The sequence below is a fragment of the Cricetulus griseus genome (assembly GCF_003668045.3).
Source record: "Cricetulus griseus strain 17A/GY chromosome 1 unlocalized genomic scaffold, alternate assembly CriGri-PICRH-1.0 chr1_1, whole genome shotgun sequence".
NCBI classification, from domain to species: domain Eukaryota; kingdom Metazoa; phylum Chordata; class Mammalia; order Rodentia; family Cricetidae; genus Cricetulus; species Cricetulus griseus.
In genome coordinates this window covers 106,637,306-106,649,975 of record NW_023276807.1, presented here as the reverse complement: position 1 = coordinate 106,649,975, position 12,670 = coordinate 106,637,306, and the positions used below count along the sequence as shown (strand labels likewise).

The 12,670-nt window shown below is 44.5% G+C and overlaps 1 pseudogene; it reads right to left on the bottom strand.

Moving 5' to 3' along the window:
* Positions 1 to 249: 249 nt before the first annotated feature.
* LOC100752087 lies at positions 250 to 11,586 on the bottom strand (annotated as a pseudogene).
* Positions 11,587 to 12,670: the final 1,084 nt, after the last annotated feature.

The window sequence follows — 12,670 nt, the reverse complement described above, 5'->3', positions numbered from 1 at the left end:
CTCCCCCCAGCACGTCCTCTCTCCCTCCTTTCTCCTCTTCTCCGGTTCTTTCTCACCACCGTTGTGAGCAGCATTGCACGGTGATTTGGTCTTAGGGAGTCCCCGGGTTTCCATCAGTGTATTGTGCGTCATGGAGAGAACTGGGTGAGGGCTTAGAAGGTGCAGTGACCGCAGCTGGGGGGCATCCTGGAGGAAAGGGTGGCCGCACGGTTCCCACCCCAGAGCTGCAATCGGCCAGCTCCACACACGCTAGGACCCTGTCTGGCCGCTCCCATCGCAGCTTGCATCCTGCATCTCCAGGCTCTCATCCCGCACCCGTGCATCCCAAGAGCATCCTGCATCCCTTATCCCCGTGAGAATCCTGCATCTGACTTCCCCGAGGCTGGGCATGTAGTAGCGGTGGTAGCTGTGGAATATGGGCGGGAACCACTCCCACAAGCCCCCAGTGTTTGACGAGAACGAAGAAGGTAAGTGACCCCCCCCACGCCCAGCCCGCCACTCCCCACATCCCCCGGGGCATCCCTTCTTTCCACCAGCCATCCTTTGCTGGGTGCCTGCTAAGTGTGGTGCAAGGTTGGACACCTGGATCTCAGCACAACCGTGTCACCCGGCACTGGCTCTGCACCGGCTCAGAGCCACGCATGGAGCTCCTACCTGGTCACCTCTTAGGCTTAAGTGCCCTGTTGAAGCTCAGATCATGCTGAGCCCAGAGTTGGGACAGAAGGCTGGGAAAGGACAAGGGGACTCAAGCTATCATTCGGGGGCTGTCACAGGGAAGACCGTGTGGAGTAGGGGGGCGTTGCTCCAGTTCAGCATCCTAGGTCTCCAGAGCTTGAGGCTGACAGAGGTGGCCTAGTGGGTGGAAGCACACAGTCTCTCTCTCTCTCTCTCTCTCTCTCTCTCTCTCTCTCTCTCTCTCTCTCTCTGTGTGTGTGTGTGTTGTGTGTGTGAGAGAGAGAGAGAGAGAGAGAGAGAGAGAGAGAGAGAGAGAGAGAGAGAGAGAGAGAATGCGTGAGAGAGAGTCCTTCCCTCCGATTTGGTCTTGTGCACAGGCACATGACTCTCTTCATTCACTCAGGACTGCATAAAGAAACTTTCTGTGGCTGAACTCAGTGACTCTGAGGAAGGAGTCTTGTTTGGGGAAAGAGTCTTGTTTGGGCAGCCCTTGTTTGGGCTAGCTTCCCGGTGGGGGAGTGCTGTAGGCTGTCCACGTTGTATAGACTCCAGGTCTAGAGAGTCCTTGCAGTTAATGGTGGCAGAGCTTGGTACTCGGGTACTTGGCTGAACAGACGTGAAAGTACTTTTCTTAGCACTTATTCTCATTATTGTGTGACCTGGGACTCAAGCCCCCTGAATCTTGTTTCCTGTATCTGTGAAGGTTCCTAATCAGGTTGTTGGGAGCGCTTTAGTCAGATGTGGAAAGTGTCTTACAGATACAAGCATTGGTTAATAACCTTCTGAGTAATAATACACACTGGCTTCTCTCTGCCTGTCTATCTCTACTGTGCCCCAAATTAGAGTTCAGACATCCTGAGCCTTCTTGGTGCAAGCTAGTATGCTGGACTCACCCAGTCTTCACTGATCCTAAGGGAACAGGTCTTTTGCTTGTGGCTGCTTTGCAGTTGAAGAGAGAGTTCCAGTTCTAGTTTGTACTTGACAGAGCTGGCGCTGAGGCTGCCCACTCTGAGCTCATCTTCTCTTGCACAGGGTACAGGTTTGGCCAGTCAGAACATGATTTCTAGAACCACTGAAACCATGAGGGGCTCCTGCAAAAGAGTGAGACCCCTTCTAGCAAAGCCATAGCTTGCTGGGCCAGCCAGGTGGTCCTTCTTTGCAGGATTCCTAGTCTGATGGCTCTGAATGAACATCCTTGGTGATAGACATGAGGGTTCCCCATAGTTGGGGGTGCTTGGAAGATCAGGAAGACCTGATCTTCTTGGTCTTCAGACTGGAGTGAGCTAGTAAAACCCAGACAGTGTCAGGTCAGAGACAGTGGGAGCTCTGAATGTGCCAGGGGGAGTTAGGACTTTTGCGTAGTTTTGCCCCACTTTAGGAGTCATGGGGATGGCCTGGGTCAAGGTCACACTGATAGTTTTCTGAACTTCTCTCTCTTAAAAGTCCTTCAGTATTATAATTTTAAATGTATACATTTGTTTTCATGAATGGAATTTAACATAATCCTGATATTAGTTCTCCCCTTTGAAGCATACATCTATGTAGAACAATGGCCTCTATTAACAGTTACCCTCTAAAATCTTATCCAGTTTCTTCTCTGCCACAGTGAAATTTAAATTCTTCTTAATTACACCCCCAAATTCTGTGTATTAATACCTCACTTGGGGCATATTATAGACTTCTAAAGAAAATAACTTTTTGAATTAAATAAAAGGAGTTTCCTTATTCACTTCAAGACAGCACGGGGATACCCTTAGCCTATAACTATTTTGTATTTTTATAATTATTCTTACTGAAGTTGCTATTTAACACTCATACCTTCTAAAAATACCAAATATGGTCAGTAAAACCATTCCCCTATGCAATGCCTATGCATTTTATTTTTGCAGAAAAGCACCTCTTTCTTGTATCCTTTTTTCACAGAGGGAATCTGTCACCTCTGTGGCAATGATCTCATTCATGCTGTATTTGCTCTAAAATATTTATTGTAGCTGGTGTTTTGGTTTCTCATCTTGGGTCCCCCCCCCAAACCTGGGTGAGTGAGCCACCAGTTTTGTAGCAGGTTGAAGGACAAGGCTGTGACTTTACAGCCACATTGTTTCCTGTGCATGTGTGGAGTGCAGTCTGTCAGTTGATGTATTTCATATTCATTTATAGATCTTTCCCACACCTACCCCACACTGGACAGACACCAGGAGTGGAAACACAGTAGAGGGGCCCTAACACTGGGAGAACACTCTCCTCTATGCTTGAGTCTTGCATAAATGACAGCAGTTTCCTGGGGAAAGACATTTCTGATGGCAGGAACAGAATGTATAGTTGGTAAAGAGAAAGCATGGCTCACTGGAGATCTGGCAGGGCCTTTATTGTACCTGTAGAAGTGCTGTGGTAAGGTACAATAAATGGCCCTGACTGCCAAGCCAGCTACCAAAGGCCCAAGGCCATGTGGGGTGTGTAGAGTTGATCTTCCAGTAATTCTGAAGTCATTGAAGGGTTATAGGTGGGGAATAATGTGAGTCAGTGAACAAGTATGCTCCTCCAGGTGGTTGAGTTGCTAATTCCGAGCAGGTCTGATTTTCAAGGACTTGAATTCTAAATCACAGCAGGAAGTTTGCTGTTGTGTAAATGTTCTCCATTCTCATGGTGGGCACGGGTCTTACTGTGTTCAGATCACAGCTGTCATGCTAACACCATCAGTAAGAAGCCCAAAAGAGCACGGTCGTGTCCCAGGAAGAATGGCTGCACCAGGGAGCTGGCAGTGTTTCTGTCTTAGTGGCATGTGAAATAATGTTGTGTTTACTGTGATGTCATCTGGGGTAAGGCAGAAGACTGTGTAATTCCCCCACCTGAGCCTCCGTGAGCAGCAAAGGACATACAATCAATTGCAAGTGCTTCTGCTGGAACTAAAAGGCTTGGGCTACTTGGCCCCTTCTGTATCTGCTTCAAACCCAGGTCCTGGCTAGCACTTAGATTGCTAGCATGGCCTCCTTGCTATCTTCCTGGATGCAGATCTTACCTTTTCAGTGTCATTGTGGCCTCTAGACCCATCCTGCTCTAAGAATGCTAGGCTGCATCAGGTCTTTGTTCAGGTCCCCTCTGTCTGCCTCTCTCTGTCCTAGGGGCAGTCACTTGAAAATTAGGATGAAAGTAAAGTCCTCAAACGTGCTTGTACATGCCCACCTGGACCTGACCTCTAGACTCTCACTCCACTATCACCCTGGCCCACTTTGGCCTTGGCCCATGGTTCCCTCCTCACACATCCTTCATATCTTCATGAGGGCTTCACTGACTCCCTTCTCACAATGGCCCTCTCAATCCTTCCTTGCTTTATTTTCTTTCTGCTAACCATCATCACCTACCACAAATTTACATTATTATTTTCTTAATTATCATCTGTGTTAGTTTTCTGTCACTGTGGCAAAACACCTGAACTGAACAACTTATAAGCACAGGCCTGTTTTAGTTCACAGTTTCCAAGTATTTGGACCCTCTGGCCTGTGGTGGACAGCATCATGATCATGGCAAAGATATGTGGCCAGAAAAGCGATATCCAGGAGACAGAGACAGGAGGAAGTTAGGGTCCCAATATGCCTTCAAAGGCATGTCACCAGTGACCTAGCTATTGTCTGTTTTTGAATCCAAGTCCATTTACTCATTGCTTGAGAAAGGCCATCGAACTGAGGACAGACTGTGGGGCTAGCAGATAGATTTACTAGGTAAGCCAGCTGGACTTTAGGAGGACATATCTTAGAGAACCTGGCAGCTGGTGGCATTGCTAATTGACAGTGATAAAATAGCTGTCAAGCAACTTAAGGGAGAAAAGGCTTACTCTGGCTCACAGTTTGAGTAGACACAGTCTGTCCTGGAAGAAAAGCATGGCAGCTGGAACAGGAGGGTGCAGGTTACATTGCATCAGCAGTTAGGAAGCAGAGAGCAAACAGGAAGTGGGGTTTGCTTATATAAACCTTAAAGCCCACCATGGTATGATCTACTTCCTCCAGAAGGGAGGCTCCACCTTCAAAAGTTTCCATAACCTTTCCAAATGGTTATACCAGATGATGACCAAGTGCTCAAAAACATGAACCTGGGGGGCACTTCACATTTAAGCCCCAGCACTGCTGATTATACCTGTCTTGAAGGTGAAGGTGCACATTGGGATTCGTCAACTTATATCACTAGTTTCAATGAACAAGGATGCCTGGGATCTTATAGCAGAGAGTAGCAACAGGTATGACTGCACATTTACCAGATAATATCTCCAAAAAGCTCCACCTCCTCTTGGTGGCACAGGTTGGTAACCAAGTCTTTGACACATGGACCTCTGGAAATAATTTGTATTCAAACCAGAGTACTACAGGTTTTCCACACCATTGCAAGTGCAGTAAGGAAAAAATGGAAGGTTAGACTCATGAAGAGTTAGAGCTCTGTTGAGATAGGAACATCATGAGAATTTCAGTGTCCTAAGGCCTAAAAGAATACCTGGAGTAGAACTGAGATGCCCATAAACTCTGTCAAGTGAGTGAATATGTCAATCTTTTCAGCCACAGCTGGATGCAGCTTCTCAACTACTCTGAAACCTTCCTTCATGTGTCTTCTGCTCCCTCTATAGGCTTTATGCTAGGACAGTCATTCTTCTCATGGAACCCACCAGCCTCAAGACTATAAGTGGAGGGGAAAGCATCTTTCTCAGGGTCACTGCAAAGTCAGTTCTGATTAGTCCCTGTTAAGACTTGGACCATTCTGTAAGCAGGGATGATAGGGTATGTCCTTCTGTATGCTGTGAATATATGTTTCTCTTATTGGTTGATGAATAAAGTTGCCTTGGTCAATGGACAGGCATGACATAGCCAGGCAGGAAGTATAGGTGGGGCTAACAAACTAGGAGAATTCTGGGAAGAGGCACACAGAGAGGTGCTGCCAAAGAGATGCCATGTAGCCACCAAAGGAGTAACATGCCTGGGCATTACAGGTAAGCTACAGCCTTGTGGCAATACATAGTTTAATAGAATTGGGTTAAAAATTAAGAGAGCTAGCCAATAAGAAGCTTGAGCCATCAGCCAAACACCTTATAATTAATATAAGCCTCAGCGTGTTTATTTGGGACTAAACAGCTATGGGACCAGGCAGGACAGAAACTCCATCCACACAGGGAGATCCGAGGCTGTAGTCAGTCAGCCCAGATTGTTTGGGCCTTGCTTGGACACTGGGTGGAGTTGCCTCTACTCGAGGCCCTTGAACTCTGGTGTGTATGGTGAAATAGATCCAAGGAATTCCAGCATACCAACAGAAGCAGGGCAAGTGGATGTTACTATGTATCCCAATAGTTTCCAAACAGCAATGACACCAGTAACCGCAACTCATTCATCCTCTCCAGCCCTGTTACCAGGGAAGGACATGATGGTTTGGGACACTAACTCAGTTCATTCAATTGTTAAATCCCATGGTAGTCAGCTCTCTACTACTATAGCAAAGAATCTGAGGTAACTGGCTTGCTTATAAAAGAAAAGGTTCATTTTGGCTCACAGATCTGCAGATTTCTGCCCATGATCAGTCAGTGCCACCGTTTTAGACTTGTGGTGAAGCAGCACACATGGGTGTGTGGCAGAGGAAAACCTATGAAGCAAAAGCTAACAACAGAAGCCAAGGTGTAAGTGCCCCCATTGAGGGTAGTACCCCTGCACTAGCTGGAAGACCTCCTGCTAGCCCCATCCCTTGGCATCTTATACACTATGCTGGGGAGCATGGGCTTTGGGGAGCATTCAGGATCCAGAGCAGTACAGCCTCACTTTCTAAATGAGACTGGGACCTCTTTGAAGAGAAGTAGTTCCTTCTTTTTTTCCACTAAAGCTGCCAGGCCCAGACATAGGGCAGCCATGTGTGACTGTAGGCTGAAGGCAGTCACTTATTGGGGGGGCAATTTTTTGTGTCCATCTGGGTTCTGAAGCTACTGAGGGGTAAACACAGACATCAGTTACATTGTAAGTGAAGTTTGTGTGGACTTCAGAGTGGGATGGTCTTCCTGCTTCTGTTCCCCGGTTTTTACCTAGGAACAAACAGGCAGAGAATTGAGTGTGCAGAATGGATGGGAGGCTGCATGCAGCTTAGCAATTCCCAGCCACAGTGTACAGGGAGACCAGGAGACAACCCCACACCAAAAAACCTGAGGCGCTGCAGGGGAAGCTGTAGCCATGCCTACTTAGGGGCTGGCTACAGGTGTGCCTAACCATGCTTGCGAGGGCGTGGTCAGGGTGACGTAGAGCGATACTACTTTTTCGCTTTTGGTTCTCTTTTGGGCTTGCATACAGACTGCTGCCACGCCGGCTGGCTAAGTCGCTCTGTAAGTAAGGCTTTTCCTTATTAAATACCCTAATATTTCTACCTGACTCCGTATTGGTAATTTCCCACTATAAGGCGCACACTCTAGGCAGTCTGGAGTGTTAAAACATTGCTTGCATGCAGTGACTCTAGATGCCAATTTTCCTTCTATTGAAAGAGGTACCCTCTCCATAGTGCTGGGTAAGACACAATTCTTGCTTTAGGGGACAGCAAGGAAGGTGAGGATGACTCTTGCCATAGGGGGTGACTTGGTGGGGATGGAGGAGGCAGGCTTGGTCCCCAGTTTTAGGGAAAGGGTTTAGGGAAGAGGTTGGTATTAGAGGAGGATGAATCCACTTCAGCTAGCGCTAAGCCTGCCATGTTCCCGAGAGACCTGGAAAAAATGATGAGCTGACACTCCACGGGTGTTTGAAATGGAAGCTTTGAGTGCTTGAAGGTGGAAATGGAGACATGGGCCCTCAAAGGATCTGGGGGCCTGCCACCCCAATGTGTGCACTAGTTACGAAGGTAGTAAAGAAAAGTTCAGGATAGCAGTGGAGAATCAGCTACTTAAACTACCCATGAAGGGAAACTGGGGTCACTCTCAGCCAGAGTAGGTCCCAGTCAAGGAAAATGGGACACTGTTGCTGTCAACCCTGGAATCTTTCTCCTTTTGCTCTTGTCTCTTTGATCTTTCTGAATGTCCTTACTCATTGGAGATTTTTCTTTCTGCTCATCTTACTCCACCAGTTACGTCATTAAAGCAAATGTCCACCTTCCAATGTGGGCTGTTACCACTTTGCACTGGCATCCCATTCCTTTTTTTAAAAAAGACATTATTTTATTATTTTGTTTCTAAGTATGGATATGCATATGGTTCTGCGGGCACACATGTGCACTGGGGTGCAGGTATCTATGGTGTCCAGAAGACAGTGTCAGATCCCCTGGAGCTGGAGTTACAGGCAGCTGTGAGCTGCCTGATACCGGTGCTGGTGTTCTGGAGGAGCAGCGAGCACTCTTTTTTTATGCATTTATTTTTTACATTTCAATTCTAGTTCCCCCTCTCTCCTCTCCTCCCTTCCTCCAATTCTCTAACACCCTACCCTTCATCTGCTCCTCAGAGATGGAAAGGCCTCACTTAGAAACTACTAAGTCTGTCCCATCATGTTGAGGCAGAACCAAGGCATCTCCACCCCCTTACCCTAGGCTGAGCAAAGTATCTCTCCATTAGAATGGGCTCCACTAAGTCAGTCTGTGCATTAGGTTAGATCTTGGACCCATTGCCAGTGGCCTCATATATTGTCCCAGTCACACCATTGTCACCTATATTAAGAGAGTCTAGTTCGGTCTTATGCAGGTTCCCCATTTGTCAGGCCAGAGTCAATGATCTCTCACTAGATTGGGTCAGCTGATTCTTTGGGTTACCCCATCATAGTCTTGACTCCTTTATCCATATTATCACTCTTCCCTCACTTCAATTGTACTCCAGGAGCTTGGACCATTGGTTAGTTGTAGATTTATGCATCTGCTTCCATCTGTTTTTGGAAGAGGATTTTAGCTTGTCTGGGATTGTGGATTGTAGGCTGTGTATTTTTTGCTTAATGTCTGGTATCCACTTATGAATGAGTTCATACTATGTTTGTCTTTCTGAGTCTGGGTTACCTCACTCAGGATGTTTTTTCCTATTTCTGTCCATTTGCCTGCAAACTTTAGGATGTTATTGTTTCTTACCGCTGAGTAATACTCCATTGTGTAAATGTATCACGTTTTCTTTATCCATTCTTTGGTTGAGGGGCATCTAGGTTGTTTCCAAGATCTGGCTATGAGGAATAATGTTGCTATGAACATAGTTAAGCAAATGTCCTTGTGGTGTGAATGTGCCTCCTTTGGGTATATGGCCAACAGTGGTATTGCAGGGTCTTGAGGTTGGTTAGATCCCCAATTTTCTGAGAAATCGCCATACTGATTTCCACAGCAGCTGTACAAGTTTGCACTTCCACTATCAATGGAGGAGTGTTCCCCTTTCTCCACATCTCCTCTCCAGCATAAGCTGTCATTGGTGTTTTTTATCTTAGCCATTCTGATAGGTGTAAGATGGAATCTCAGAGTTGTTTGGTTTGAATTTCTCTGATGACTAAGGATGTTGAGCATTTCCTTAAGTGTCTTTCTGCCATTTGAGACTGTTCTGTTGAGAAAATCTCTGTTTAGATAATCTGTACCCAATTTTTAAATTGGATTATTTGGTAGTTTGATGTTTAGTTTCTTGAGTTCTTTGTATGTTTTGGAGATTAGCCCTCTATCAGATGTGGAGTTGGTGAAGATCTTTTCCCATTCTGTAAGGAGCCATTTTGTCTTTTGACCTTGTTTGTTGTTTTAGAGAAGTTTCTCTGTTTCGGTAGGTCCCATTTATTCATTGTTGCTCTCAGTGTCTATGTTACAGGTGTTCTATTTAGGAAATGGTCTCCTGTGCCTGTGCTTTCAAATGTATTTCCCACTTTTTCTTCTATGAGGTTCAGTGTGGATGGATTTATATTGAGGTCTTTGATCCATTTCGATTTGAGTTTTGTGCATGGTGATGGACATGGATCTATTTGCATTTTCTACATGTCAACAGCCAGTTATACCGGTACCATTTGTTGAATATGCTTTTTTTTCCATTTTATATTTTTAGCTTCTTTGTCCAAAATTGCATGTTCATAGGTGTATGAGTTGATATCAGTGTCTTCAATTCAATTCCATTGGTTCACCTGTTTGTTTTTGTGTCAATAACAAGCTGTTTTCATTACTATAGCTCTATAGTAGAGCTTTAAGTCAGGGATGGTGATTCCCCCAGATGATCCTTTATTGTAAAGGATTGTTTTGGCTATCCTTGCTTTTTTTATTTTTCCATATGAAGTTCAGTATTATTCTTTTGAGATTTGTGAAGAATTGTGCTGGTATTTTGATGGGGTTTGCATTGAATCTGTAGATTAGTTTTGGTAAGATTGCCATTTTTACTATGTTGATCTTACCTGCCCAAGAGCATGGGAGATCTTTCCATTTTTTCTGATCTATTCTTTAATTTCCTTTTTAAAGACTTAAAGTTCATACAGGTCTTTCACTTGTTTGGTTAGAGTTACCAAAAGTCATCTGTCCCTCAAGCAGAGTACTTTAGTTTTTACTAAAGTAAAGTTCAGTGTCATGTTAGTGGTGTTTTTAACCTCTGTTCACTCAACCACACTGAGAGAATTTCCTCCTATCCTGATTTGCTAACAAGTTTTATTTTTACAAGTGCAGGTTGAATTTTCACAAATGCTTTTCTCTTGTCTATGGAAATAGTATGTGGATTTTCTCTGGTCAAATGCAATATTAAACCAACTGATTTTTAAGCGTTAAATCAACTTTTCAATATTGGAGTAAACCCATGCTTTACAGTTACAGTTTCTATTGCAATGATAACACACCAAAACAAAACAAAAACAAAATTAAACAAACAAAACTACTTGAGGAGGAAAGAGTTCCTTTCAGTTTACAATTCCAAGGTCACACTCCCTTCCTGAGGGACATCAGGGCAGACACTCCAGGCAGGAATCGAAGGCAGAAACTAAAGTGGAGCCATGGAGAAATGCTGCTCACTGACTTGCTCCTCATGGCATGCCCAGTTTTCGTTCTTACACACTCTGGAACCACTTGTCCAGAGGGCACCACTTACCGTGGGTTGGGCCCTCCTACATTAATAATCAATAGAATGTTTTTGATACTATTTATGTTAAACAGGTCCCATTAACAGACCTGCAGATGGGCACTGCTATTTTCTGGAAGGGTCTGTGAAGGACTGCTGCCATATGTAAATTTCAAGTGTACTGATATAATGTTGCTCCTGACATCCTAATCTGCCTAGTGTTGGGAGGGTCTGTCATAAGGGCTCCTTTTTCACTTCTGGTTTTGATAATTTGACCTTCTTTTCTCAATTATTTTTCTTGTTTGATCTTTGTTTTATCAGCTGTTGCCTTTAGTTTGCATTTTTTTGATTTCTTTGTTTAGCTGTTTTTTTTTTTTAACTTTTAACGACAAAAGCAAAAGTATACCTAAAAGCAAAGCTTCTGGAAAAAGTTTTCTTGCACCCACATGGAGACTCACAATCTACTGTAACTCCAGTTACAGAAGTTTTACTGCCCTCTTTGGGCTGCCACATGTACTGCACATACTCAGTGCACATAAATTCATTCAAGCTCACACATATCTTCTTCCCTGTTTTGTATCATTCCTCAAACTTGACCTTGGCCTCCCACCTGGACTTGCATTTCAGGGCTGGGTCTCTGACGTTCTTGTTGACAACAGTTTTGTTCAAGGGGATGTCCACAGAGTATTTTATGGTCATGAGGTGATTGTAGTTATAAACGTTCACAAAGGCCTTGACCTTTGATCTCTTGGTGATTTTCTTCTTGCCCATGGAAGCTGTCACTTTTGGGGGGTAGGAGTCAAGTCCAGCCACTAGAGCATGGCTCTAAGGGTGATCTGAGGTGCCATCCTCAATGTTCTTCACAATGATGGATCTGTGTCTGGAGATCCAGTCAGGACCAACACCACTTTCCCGGGGTTCATGAACTTGCCCATTTCGACAGCAAGCAGCCAGTACCCAGCAGCAAGGTGTTTAACTGTTTTTTCCCTCAGGGTTTTGAGACCGTTTTAGATCATGAACTCTATTTCCTGGTCCACCCTACTCGTATTCCTTATTCTGTATTTCACCTAAGTGTTTCCACTAAAATTATTTTCTCTTGACTGAATTATTTCCTTTGGCATTCCTACTAGTGTCTGCCTACTGGTGACAAGTTTTTCCACTTTCCTATGTGTCTTAAAATTTCTGTATTTAATTATGATTATTTTGTGGCTGTCAAGTTCCATATTGCCATTTTCTCCTTCAGCAGTTTGAAGTAGATCGTGTTGTATTCCGTTCTCCGCCATTCTGACTGAGAGGTGGCTTCTAGTACTGCTTTTGTTCCATTTAACTTTGTCTTAACTTTTCTTGTCTGTCTGTTCTTAAAGGTTTATTTTTCCGTTTTCAGGAATGCAGTGCAATGTTTCAACTGTGATGTTCTGACTGTCCCTGCTTGTGGAGACAGCTTTGTGAGTCTACTATCACATTTGTCAGCTTTAGAGGATCTTATTTTGCTTCCCAGTACTCTTCCTGATGTTGACTCTTTCTGTCCACATCATCACATTGAGAGTATAGGGCTGTTAGCCTTTCCGTGGAGACCCTGTGTAGCTTTGACCATAATTTTGTGGCTTGAGTAATTTTTGTGTTAGTCTGAACATTTTTTTCCAGCCTATTTATTTTAATCACTTTGAGTCTGTCTTTCTGCTGTTAAGTGCAACCATTAAGTTTCTCATACTAACTGTTACCTTTCCAGCTCTGGAATTGTCCAGTCGATCTCGTCAATGGCTTACAATTCTCTAAACTTGCCTTGCAGTTTCTTTAGCACATTATTGGTAATTTCCCCCCCTTTTATAGTTAAACTTAAAAAAATGGTTATTTATTTATTTTATTTTAATGTACGAGTTCTCTGTCTGCATGTGTGTCTGCAGGCCAGAAGAGGGCACCAGTTACCATTATAGATGGTTGTGAGCCACCTTGTGGTTGCTGGGAATTGAACTCAGGCCCTACTGGACGAACAGCCAATGCTCTTAACTGCTGAGCTCT